This window comes from Genypterus blacodes, unplaced genomic scaffold, assembly GCF_046128005.1.
Source record: "Genypterus blacodes isolate CSIRO-AG114 ecotype Tasmania unplaced genomic scaffold, CSIRO-AGI_Gbla_v1 ptg000316l_1, whole genome shotgun sequence".
In the NCBI taxonomy this organism is placed as follows: domain Eukaryota; kingdom Metazoa; phylum Chordata; class Actinopteri; order Ophidiiformes; family Ophidiidae; genus Genypterus; species Genypterus blacodes.
Window position 1 is genome coordinate 55,001 of NW_027467103.1, and position 9,977 is coordinate 64,977.

The 9,977-nt window shown below is 50.0% G+C and overlaps 1 protein-coding gene across 1 annotated transcript in view; it reads right to left on the reverse strand.

Annotated features, from left to right (window-relative positions):
- The window catches only part of dlgap1a (discs, large (Drosophila) homolog-associated protein 1a), a 23,988-nt gene extending 21,631 nt beyond the window's left edge, over positions 1–2,357 (reverse strand). Inside the window, exon 1 of the mRNA XM_076137447.1 lies at positions 2,270–2,357. The gene's annotated coding sequence lies outside the window, so the exon portion shown is untranslated. The remainder of the gene's footprint in view (positions 1–2,269) is intronic.
- Positions 2,358–9,977: the final 7,620 nt, after the last annotated feature.

Genomic DNA, 9,977 nt, shown 5'->3' on the forward strand with positions numbered 1-9,977 from the left:
CTCCGCTCCACGTCACACACACACGCACGCACGCACGCACGCACGCACGCACACGCACACGCGTTGTTGTTGTCGTCAGCTGACAGCTAACTTGTTCACTTTGATGTCTCCTACACACTAATCGTGAAAATAGCACAACACCACCTTGTTGCCATAGTAACCAGGGACACATCCGGTAGGTGCAGCGTGATGAACACACACTAATCCTCTGCACGCCTCAGCAGAGTTTACAGTCAAATCCTGTTGTAGATTTCTTCAGTAACTGAAGGAGTCGAGTCCTCTGCTGAGACAGAGGGGAAGCCTTCACGTCGCCATAGCTACAGTCACACACAACCTCCCGTCACAGGAGAATCACACAAAGCTTTTCACTTCCTGCATTTGGCTCCGTTGCCTCCCAGATTCAACCCACGACAAGGCACGACAGCTCCTCTGTTCAGCCTTCACCTGGCTCACTTCACAGCCAGCAGGTTCTGATTCACCTTCAGACCTGGGTTCTAGAGCCAGCAGCTAAGACTCCATGGGGCTTGATCGTCGTCTCTAACGTCTCTCTCGTCTCTAACGTCTCTGATGTCACTGTAAGCCGACGTGGTTGACAATTCTATCTGTGAGTGACTTCTCTTCAGCTCCGCTCGTCTATTTATATCAGCACATCCCTCACACACTCTGAACACGGTGAGTGTGTGATACATTATGTATGCTTGTTCTTTCCAAGAAGTTTCAGGTCAGAGGAACACAGCAGAAAGCTGAAGCGATTGCTTAACGCCTCAAATCCAACAGAGGAGGAAGAGGAGGGCGCTAACATCTCTATCAAATATACAAAGAGCCTAAAATGGTGGCTCGGCCTCTCAGAGTCTCTCAGAGTCTGCATCTGGAAGAGAAGTCTGATTCATCATCTGAGGACAGGACAGAGGACAGAGGACGCTCATCTGCATGAGACAACATGAAGGAACAGCAGAAGAAGAAGGTTTCACACTGGAGCCAACTCCAGATCCACACTCTAGTGCCTCTGTCAAGGACGCAGAGTATCTAATGCACATGACAGCGTCAGTGTGGGATTCAAACCCAGAACCTTCTCACAGGGAGAAGACGGTGCTCAATGCAGTCATGGAGACAAACAGACAGACAGGACGCTACTTTACAAAGAGACAGACAGAGAGGGAGAGAGAGAGAGAGAGAGAGAGAGAGAGAGAGAGAGTGAGAGTGAGAGACAGAGAGAGGTAAAGAGAGAGAGAGACAGCTGAAGGAGAGGACTACAGTGGAGTGCTGCTGGATGCGATGGCCCTCTTCCTCTTCTCCTCCTCTTCCTCCATGGTCTGGTCCCTTCAGCCCCCAAAGTGACTTGAGATGTACGTCAGAGTCTCTGTGGAAAGGAATTTTTTCTCTTACCGCCCACTGACTGCTATGATTCAACTCAGCCTTTGGAACAGAGTGGAGTAGAGAAGAGCGTGGGCTTAACCTGCTTCTGCCTGTCTGCCTGCCTGCCTGCCTGTCTGCCTGTACGTCTGCCCGTCTGTGTGCCTGCTTGGAGCTGCTCTTTCTTCTGCGTGTTACAGAGCTCACAATAGACAGACAGCTAGAAAGGAACAGCTCAGCGGTGGGAAGTGTGAAGGAGGTGGGACCAAAGCCACCAGCTGACTGTGAATCAGATCCTTCACACCTTTCCTCTCCTGTCAGATCCACCATGAAGAACTGACACCAGGCAGCATTAAAGGGACAGAACCCTGTAGAACTCCATCAGGGTCCAATTACACTTCTGAAGCTCATTAAAAACCACACACACACACACACACACACACACACACACACACACACACACACACACACACACACACACACACACACACACACACACACACACACACACACACACACACACACACACACACACGCTCCACCAAGTTTGATTCCAGTGGGCTGATTCATTGATGATGAGACGCAGCACTTATTGAAGAATAAGCCACACCCACTCAACTGGAACAGCCAATCATAGCAAAGGAGTGAGGAAGATCGATGTAACATTTAACAGTTAACGGCAGATAATTGTAGAAGGAAACAGGAAAACACTGTGAGCCTACGGACCCAAAGACCAGGACCCAGGAGGCCACGGGCAAATATGGATCCTACCACAGCGCCACCATCAGGCCAACCGCTTCCTCTCTGAAACGCCGCTCTGACAGTTCAACCTCATCCAGTCATCACGCTGATTAACACACGGGCGAACAAAACACACATGAAACCAGAGAAGGTGAAAGGTTAAGAGTTTACTGACCTCCTTTAGATCCCCATCATGGCCCAGCTGACGCTAACTGGAAGGCTTTAGCATCTCTATGACGGGACAGGTGAGGTCCAGACGTCTGTGAGGAGAGAAACCACACACACACACACACACACAGGCGCGCGCACACACACACACACACACACACACACACACACACACACACACACACACACACACACACACACACACACACACAGTTAGTGCAGAGCCACAAAGGTCACGTGACAAAACTTGCTGTGTTCATTGGTCAGAAACATCTGGGGGGGGGGGGTTGAGCACCACAATCTAAACAGGAAGGAGGAAGCTGCCGCTCCTTTGCAACGTTTGTTTCCTCTCTGTCGTCACGTCGCATTAAAGGATGCGAGCGAACTGTGACAGGTTTGAGGCGCTGTATGCTGATTGGACGAGGCAGCGGTCACCATCATTCATATCCCGAAAGAAACACACTCACACACACACACACACACACACACACACACACACACACACACACACACACACACACACACACACACACACACACACACACACACACACACACACACACACACACACACACACACAGACAAGTTAATATTTTAGATTTGTCTCACAAAAGGGAAATCAAGTCGCGGGGGCGCCGTTCAGATCTCCTTCCTCTGCCACGCGAAGATGAAGTCGTTTCCCTGGAAACCGACTCATTAAGAATATGCTGCATGTGCAAAGCAGGACAGGAATCTGATGCGTAAGGAGAACGGGTAGAGCTGCCAGAATCACAGAGCGCCTGAACATCAGAGTGACCAGAGAGAGAGACAGAGAGAGAGAGAGAGAGAGACAGAGACAGAGACAGAGAGACAGAGAGAGAGACAGAGAGACAGAGAGAGAGAGAGAGAGACAGAGAGAGAGAGTGAGTGAGAGAGTGAGAGAGAGAGAGAACCACCAACCAACGCTCCATAAAGACTCTGGTACCTTGAAGTAAAGCAGCGTTCTTCTTCTTTGATTTATTTCCGCTCACTCATCCTCTCCAATATTGACTGAATGAATTGATGAAGATGAGAGGCTGACAGATTGGCTCAGGAGAAGGACCAGCTCCTCAGTGAAGGTCACTTTGAAGCTCACCACGACTCTACCACCACAGAAGAAGAGATGTAGAGGACATACTGGGCCTATAGTTACTATGGTTACTGGAGTTCCTTCTCTCAGCTCTGTTATCATGTGGAGCTGATTCATGTTTGTCTCATTACAACATGATGTCAGCACAAACCTGCACAGGCTCACTCCTAAACCATGGTGAAGAGCTGCTCGTCTTCATCACTACACAGACAAATCATTTACTTTCATTCCTGCGTGTTCTGCAAACCTGGGGATGGTCACACACACACACACACACACACACACACACACACACACACACACACACAGAGTGGCAGAGCTGAAGGGGTTAATGCGGCGTTGGCACTAGGCGTTGATGTCTGTAATCGTCGGCTCTGTAATCGTATGTGAAGCTCGACAACGTCAACACGGCGAGCAGGCCGAGGCTCAGGAGGACTTAGAGGAAGCGGCGTCTTCTCCTCTGCAGCAGCACGGGCGACATGAGTGTGAACGCCAGCGCACGTTTGCTCAGCTTTCATGTGATTATGCAGCGACGTGAAAGAACAGATTTCCCGGGTTTCATGGCGTTCACGTAACGGCGCAGAGATCTGGGCTCAGCTCTCCTGAGGCTGGGAGCGTTTTAACCCTTTCATTGGCCGCCTGAGAGCGTTAGAGGATGCAGAGATTCTCCCTGGTTTGGATCGGATCCTTCCTCTCCTCTGCCGGTTGTGACGGTCCAGGAAGTTGGAGGCACAAACTGAACACTGGCGCCTGCTGAGAAGCTTTGGAAGATCCACCTCCTCCCACTGATCGGTGCCACTGCAGCCAGCAAAACCCACAGACACCACAGCTTCTCCTCTCCTTTGTTCACAAGCTTCTACTCAAATTCAACATCAAGTGGCATTCACATGAATTTCAAGGAACTTACTTCCTAACTGGGTCCCTAGTTGGTCTCAGTGTGTAGATGTTCTCCTCCTCCTCAGCTCTGTAGGTCTCTAATGGACCCTGAAGTCTTCTACAGCACAAAGATAGAAGTTCTGCCCTCCACAATAAAAGCTCCATAGAGGTCCATTAGAGCCCTACAGGCCTGAAGAGAAGCACAAACATCTACACAGTGACAGAGGAACACGAGTCAGCAGCATGTCTGGAGTCACATGATTAACATGAACATTCAACTAAAACAGAAAACACTTCTGTTACTAAGACCTAAAGCTATCCAGTCTCTTTACTTCATTCCTCTCCAGCACAGCTACACACACACACACACACACACACTACACTTCACTCACTTCAGGTGCGTCGGGTGCACGAGTGCTCTCTACCCAGGTGTTGGGTCCTGACTGGTTCCCTGCCTCCATGTGGACTCATCCCACAGACACACTGCAGGATATTTTTAGCCGCGTCACACTGAGTCAGTGTGCAGTCGTCTCTGCACAGGGAGCTTCCTCTGTGCTCCCAGGTCAGCAGGCAACACACACACACACACACACACACACTGTCTGACAAATGGGGAAATCCTCACACACACACACACACACCACCATCATCCATCAAAGTGACTCCATCTGGCCGGGCGATCCCCGATTCACTGTGCCCCACTTTCTACAGCGCACACACACACACACACACACACACGGCTGAGCTCATTGCGCATTCTGGCAGTCAGCATCTCCTATAATACATAATGCGAGCTGATTTAGCAGCGACTCTCCAAACATGTACTACAGTCTAACTTCAGCTTCTCTCTCTCTCTCTCTCTCTCTCTCTCTCTCTCTCTCTCTCTCTCTCTCTCTCTCTCTCTCTCTCTCTCTCTCTCTCTCTCTCTCTCTCTCTCTCTCTCTCTCTCTCTCTCTCTCTCTCTCTCTCTCTCTCTCTCTCTCTCTCTCTCTCTCTCTCTCTCTCTCTCTCTCTCTCTCTCTCTCTCTCTCTCTCTCTCTCTCTCTCGATGTGGAGGCGTGTCACTGTGCCTGTGACCTCTACGATGACCTCATCCAGGTTCCAGGGGTCAGAGCAGAGCCACGGCACCAGAGAGAGAGCAGTCACTACAGGATAGAGCTCCTTCTGAACTGAACCCTGGCTTATAGAGAAGAGAAGCACACACACACACACACACATCTACACACTGACACTCACACAGGAACACACAGAGTGACCATCATGATGAGGATGAGAGACAGTGTGGCTCTGCGGCGTTGAAGGTGCAGCAGTTTGTCCCTGCAGCCTGAGGAGAGGAGAGGAGAGGAGGAGAGGAGAGGAGAGGAGAGGACAGGAGAGGAGGAGAGGAGAGGAGGAGAGGAGAGGACAGGAGAGGAGAGGAGGAGAGGAGCCACACTCCGCCTGCTGGCTTCACCACTTGGCATTCTCCAATGAGAGAGCCGCTGGGATCGTTTTGTCCTCACACACTCTGCACAGGCGACAACTGACGCTCCCTCCTGTGTACTTGCAACTTGTCAAACTTGAGCGTTAATTACAATCGGCACATCCCGAGCAGAGCGACCCAGAGCCCCAAACCCTCCCCCCTCCCCCCAGCCCCCCATCAGGCCTCGGCACAGAAAGGCCCCGTCAGGATTCAAACTCAGCATCTTCCTGTCCAGTAAATGCAGAGCTGGCTCACATCAGTGACCTCATTCAAGTCTACGCTCATCACCCAATGTGCTTTTTGACGTTTATCACACACACACACACACACACACACACACACACCAAAGAGTTCTGAGTTAAAGGAAGTCTGGGCCGAGGGTACCTAACTCTACATCCACTTTCACCAGCTGTCTGAGGAAGACGCTCCGCTAAGCTCCGCCCCCCAGTACCTGCGCTCCTCCACAGTCACGCTTCCCACCGCTTCCTGACACACGACCAGCTTTGTGAACTAAAGCAGAGCCTGCGGTGCTCAGCTCCTCCTCAGAGCTCATTAGGAGCAGGAGCAGCAGGGGGGGCAGCGTGAGTCCAGGCCCCCCAGCTGAACCAGAACAGCGTGGCTCTTACAGCAAACACACATACAGGATCCTGTTTGACCCTGAACCTTCTGCATGATGTCATGGGTCTATGGACCATGGATCCATAAGGGTCCATTAGAGACCTACAGACCTACAGACAAGAAGAACATCTGAAGCTCTGAAGCTCTGAGGCTCTGGGGCTCTGGGGCTCTGAAGCTTCTGCTGCTTCTTCCTCATGTTGGCAGAATCAAAACACTAAATCACAGATTTTCCTTTCATTCATCTTAACACTTTCACTCTGTCCTCATATTTCCTGTTCTACTGAGCTCATCCTGGCAGGCAGCATCTCATCTAATACCTGTTTGTGGTGTCTAACTTCAGCTCAGATGGTCCAGAGGAGAGCAGACTGCAGCTCTGGTTACCGCTCTGCCTCTCTGTGGAGCTCTATCTCTGGGTTAAAGGAGCTTGATGCTCTGCTGAAGGCTCTACAGAGCTCCTCCGCCATGGTAAGGACAGTAACTACCCTCCCTCACTGCTACAGCCCCACTCAGTGGATCATTACAGTCCCCTTAATCCTCCAGTTTGTATTTGATGTATTTATAGTTTAAGCTCATTCAAACATTGAGTCAAATCCCTCAGCCGCTCTCCAGGCTCCAGAGCTTCAGGAGCCCTCCTGTATGCGGACGTGTTTGATGCTAAAATGCCTCCGAACAGCCGACTGGTGCCGTGAGTGAGGAGACCAGCGGGGGGTCGGAGCCCAGCTCGGGGAGCGTTTATAGGTTTACAGCCTCGGACCCGCTCAGACACGGAACGCGTCCCCCGCACCTGCGGCGGCATCGATCAGCTGCCGATCCTCATCAATAAAGGCGAAAACTTTAGCTTTGATGTCAATCGCGGCGTTGCGTGTTCTAATGTGCGGCTGAACGGCGCCGCGCTGCGTGAAGATCCCACGCTGGAACGAACACACACACACACACACGCCAATGCAGCTGCGGGCCGTGCGGGATGTGCGGGACGTGACACAAACAGACACACACAGACACGCACGCACGCACGCAAGCACACACACACACAGCTGGACATGAGGTCGGACGGGCTTCGGCGGTCAACAGGCGGCGGTTATTGATCAGCTGTTGAATCCGGAGCCCGTCGCGCGCTCCGCCGTATTGATGATGAGGCTGTGATCGATCTTACCTGCTGAAGGCTTCACCGCATCTCTGGAGCGGCGCGGTTTAATCCAAACGCGCGTCCGTTTCTGGAAGCGAACCGACGACCACTGCTGGAATGCGTGCGCGCGTGCCACTGTGGTGTGGGCATCAAGTGGCGCAAGCTGCGGTCCGCGTCCTGCGTCAAAGCCACCACAATTACTCCAACAAGAACGGGAAGCGGGTGGATGTGCCTTCAAAATAAATGCATCATATTTAGTGTGACAGATAAAAAAGTAAAAGGAGTTCATGTCAGCACTTCAGTATATTTACTTTATGCTTAATTAGTATTAAAGTTAAAGCGTCCACATGGGGCCGTGAGGTTATGATTCATGATTTATAATGATTATTTAAATGCGCGTTTTATTTTCGTATTTAGCAATAATCAGCTTCATCGATTGAGGCTCCACACCAGCTGATGATGTCAACAACAGAGCCAACATGCCTCAGAGGGAGGAGACACTGGATCATGTATGTTTGGTCTTGTATGTAGGTGAAATAACTTGAAAATAAATGTTTTCATTTGAAATATTGATTGATTTATTCAGGTATTTCTCTCTGACTGCTCAGTTCTTTTCACATTGTTGGAAGACAAAATCTGCCTGTTAACTTGAGTTTCAGAGGACGTCTCAGTAGAAGCAGCTGCTCCAATATTCTGTATGGAAACTGGATTCAAATGGATTATTCATGAACACAACAGCTGTAAACATCTCAGTCTGGTGTCCTAGAGGCATGTAAGCATAGCTACTGAGAGACTGGAGCTCTGGGCCGGCCCTGCAGGATCCACCAGGAAGGAGATCTGTGAAGCTCTGGCAAGGTCGAGAGGAGAACGGAGCTCCTGCCGGCGTGTGCAGGGACGCGTCTGGACAGATGTCTGGGATGTGAGCCCATCAGAGGAGGAGGAAGAGGAGGACGAGGAGGAGGAGGAACTCCTGGGGAGAAGCAGGGGACAGAAGGATGAAGACGTTTCTCATCAGGGGATCAATATATCAATGAAATATGCAAAGGGATTATTTATTTAAGTCAAATAATAATAATAATAATAATGGACACACAAAAAAACACAACATATCTATTAAGCATCACTACACAGGGAAAATCTGTTATTGATCAGAGGCTGCAGACAACACAGATCACCACAATACTGAAATGGATGAAAAATAGATAAACTACATACTAACATGAGTACATATGTGTCGACCTGATTACATGTCAAGTACACGTATGAAATAAAACAAACTTAGTGCTGAGTTATACTTGTTTGTTTATACTTGGTGTGTGCTGTGCTGTTATTAACCTGACCAGAGCACTTCATGATGTCATCCAGCCTCCACACCATCAGCTGGTTGGATACATAAAGATCAGAACGGCTCCAGTGCCGAGCTCAGACCTGTGCAGCCATGAATGAGATCGTGATCATCGTGATCACGTGTCTGGCCTGGGTGGGGGTTTGTGGCGTGGGCTTCGGCTTGTTGAAGACTTATCTCCAGAGAGCAGCCAGGGTGTGCAGAGCCTGTCGGAGGAAGAAGAGACGTAGGCCCAAGCTCTGAGGCGCTCGGCCTGACGGTGGCGCTGTGATCACCGCCTCGTTTATGTTTGGGCTGAGAACTTTGAATGTTTCTGATTTTTTTTACTGGATTTGTCTCCTTTGCCACCACTGAATGTTCATGATGACTGTTTAACAAAGCTTACACACAAATAAAGCTTTCATTTGATGTTATTCACTATTAAAGACCCTGATGCTTTCTGACTGTGGCCCCTCTCTTGTATTAAAGAGGGTAGGCAGTAGCTCAGTGGGTAGAGCTTCCGCTTGGGAACCGGAGGGTCGCCGGTTCGAGCCCCTGCCGAGGTGCCCTTGAGCAAGGCACCGAACCCTCAATTGCTCCCCCCCTCTCTGCGAAGGGTGGTAATGTAATGTAATGTAAGTCGCTTTGGATAAAAGCGTCTGCCAAATGCTCGTAATGTAAATATATCCTTCAATCATCCACTGACTTCACTTATCAGGACTTATTGTCATTGTTAAATAAGAATCAAACTTCAAAACTGAAAGCCGTGGCTCCCATAATGCACCTCTGCATGTCTCCTGTAAGTAAGAGTGCAACCTGCCGGTGTGACGTCATGCACTAAGCTGTGACATCATCATGAGGAGAAACATTGTCAGATAATCAATCAAAACTGAAGCTTATTTGAACTGAGGGGATTAAAAACACTAATTTCATAGGTTTAGTGTATAAGTGAGTCAGACTGCTGCTGCTGTGACTCTACACACACAAACACACGTCTCATGCAGCTCTACCTTCTGAAGGAGACGTGTGATGACTTCATCCTCACAGGGGAGCATGATGTCATACCAGCCTCCCTGCGGGGGGCTTGACATCATGGCTGTGTGGAGGAGATGAAGTTCTCGCCGTGGCACCTTGGAAATATATCTGGAGGAAGAAGAGGCTGCAGCTGTTTGCTTTGGTTTGGTTTCAGGGACAAAGAAAA